Below are 3,006 nucleotides of genomic sequence, written 5' to 3'. Positions count from 1 at the left end.
AAGGCATATTATAAAGGGTTTCAAAATAGAGCAGTTTTTGTTCTTCTTTACTATTATTTATTGACCACCCTGTATGCAAATGGACAGTTTGCAACTTGATTTGATATATAGAACTTTGCATGCAGGAAAACACACACCTTTCAAATATCCAGGGAATCTTCATGAAAATGGATCAAAGGCAACAAAGAAAAGAAATTCTGCAAAGTAGAGAAGAGGCAAAAAATGAATCACGTTAGGAACACGTATTATCCTTTTTTTAATCTAAATTTTTGAAGTCTGACTTTTTCTATTTTATTCTCTGTAAATATTGTTTGTAATTAAATTTTAATTACCATTATTTGTTTTAAAATTTATTTAAAATTTGTTTAATTTCTATTTATTTTAAATTTAGATTAAAATAAATATTTATTTTTAAATTTATTATTTAATTTAAAATTTAATTTCTGCTTTTATTTTCATTGACTCCTACTTTCTAATTTCTGAAGGTTAATTTTGTTCTTCTTTTATAATATCGTGAGTACATTTATTTAGTTTATTTTTAGTCTTCCTCATTTTGTTTTTCTTCCTTGTTTTAAAGTAAATTCATTCATGGTGTCAGTTTTCTTCTGGACACCTTAAATTTGAGAGGTAGTACTTTTATTTCATTTTTTTCAAAATAGGCATCAATTTTAATTTATATTTTTCCTTCTTTTTTTTTTTTTTGGCTAAGTGTCCTAGGGGGTGTTGTTATAAAATTTTTAAAATTGTTGTTTAAAATTTTGTTTGTTTGCTTTTGTCATCATTTGAAATTAGCATCTAGTTTCACTGAATTTGGGTCAGAAAATACACGTTTTATTTTGGAATTTTTTTTGAAATTTGTAAAGATTTTTTTTCTTTTTTACAAAGTTTCATTTAGGACTTCCCTGGTGGCGAAGTGGATAAGAAGCCACCTGCCAATGTAGGGAACACGGGTTTGATCCCTGATCCGGGAAGATCCCACATACCGTGGAGCAACTAAGCCCGTGCACCACAACTACTGAGCCTGCGCTCTAGAGCCCATGAGCCACAACTACTGAGCCTGTAAGCCACAACTACTGAAGCCTGCGCGCCTAGAGCCTGTGCTCCACAACAAGAGAAGCCACCGCAACGAGAAGCCTGCACACTGCAATGAAGAGTAGCCCCCGCTCGCCGCAACTAGAGAAAGCCGATGCGTGGCGACAGAGACCCAACGCAGCCAAAAGTAAATAAAATTAAATCTTAAAATAAATAAATAAATAATTCGATTTCATGAAACTAAAAAAGCAACACCCATTTCTCCCACTCCTCCACACCATGCCTCTGGTAACCACTTATCTGTTCTCTGCATCTATTAGCTGAAAATACATATATATGTGTATATATTAGATTCCACATATAAGAGAGATCATATGGTATTTGTTTTCCTCTCTCTGACTTGTTTCACTTAATACCCTTGAGGTCTATCCATGCTGTCACAAGTGACATGATTTCGTTCTTTTTTATAACCGAATAATATTCCATTGTAAATATGTGCTACGTTTTCTAAAATTCGTTCACCCATTGATGGATACTTAGAGTGTTTTCATATCTTGGCTACTGTAAATAAAGCTGCAATGAACATAAGGGTGAATACATCTTTTTAACTTAGTGGGTTTTTTTCTTTGAATAAATACCCAGAAGCAGAAGTGGAATTTGGGAGCTGGACCACCTGCCTGCCCGACACTGAGGACACCGTCACTGGTGGCAGGTGGCACACAGATTGTCTCTGGTAGAGGGTGGCAGTGCAATTGTTAAGTGAACCATCTGTGCTTTGTCTATAGATCGACTTCCAAATCTGAAAATCAATGAGCAATGTTTTATTGGATTTCTGTGAATATTGTTTAATAAGGAGCTAGTGATCAATACAATTACTGGTTACATTTTTTTCTTACACTTTTGCTTTCTCCTACAGTTTCTGATTGCTTTCATTGCACCATTTGAAGAAATATATGGTCAATTTTTTCCACCTTCTTCATTCAGTCAACTATTCTACTGAAATTCCCCCTTTTGTTCTGGAGATTTCCATCCCCAGCACCCTCTATGTGCCCACTTCAATTTGGATGAGCTGCAATTCCAGTCTTGCTGTACAGTTGTCACCATGAGGCTTCCCTTTCCTGCTTTCCTCTGTTAAATCCCTTGCTTTCTGGATTCCATGTTTAAAACCTTTCTTGGGGGCTTCCCTGGTGGTGCAGTGGTTGAGAGTCCGCCTGCCGATGCAGGGGACACGGGTTCGTGCCCCGGTCCGGGAGGATCCCACATGCCGCGGAGCCGCTAGGCCCGTGAGCCATGGCCGCTGAGCCTGCGCGTCCGGAGCCTGTGCTCCGCAACGGGAGAGGCCACAGCAGTGAGAGACCCGCGTGCCGCAAAAAAAAAAAAAAAAAAGGGTAAAAAAAAAAAACCTTTCTTGGGAATTCCCCGGCCATCCAGTGGTTAGAACAGCCCTTTCACTGCCGTGGGCCTGGGTTCGATTCCTGGTGGGGAAACTGAGATCCCACAAGTCATGCAGTACAGCCAAAAAAACAAAACAAACAAAACCAAAACCTTCCTTAGTTTATGCCCTGATTTTGTGGAGACACTTTCTTAGAAGAGTTGTAAAGGGGAAATTTTTATGAGTCTGAAAAATGTCTCTGTTCTCTCCTTCCATTTGGCTGAAGACGATTCAACCAAATGGAAGGATGATTTGGCTGAACGTAGAATTTTGAGTTGAAAATAGTTGTTTTCATCAGGAATTTAAAGGCATTGCTCCGTTGTCTGCTTGAGATGGATTCTGATTCAATATCCACTCAACAAACATTCCAGGTGCTGCTCTAGGCCTTGGAGATACAATGTTGAATAAGACAAAGACCCTACTCTCAGGGAGGAGATGGAAAATAAAAACAAAAACAAGAAAAAAGACTTGGTAATGGTAAGTGCTATGAAGAATTTAAATAAGGGTAAGCACTTATAAGGGTATAAGTGCTCACTGGGAAT

Source organism: Tursiops truncatus, chromosome 16 (assembly GCF_011762595.2).
Source record: "Tursiops truncatus isolate mTurTru1 chromosome 16, mTurTru1.mat.Y, whole genome shotgun sequence".
Classification (NCBI taxonomy): Eukaryota; Metazoa; Chordata; class Mammalia; order Artiodactyla; family Delphinidae; genus Tursiops; species Tursiops truncatus.
This window is presented reverse-complemented; position numbering follows the sequence as displayed.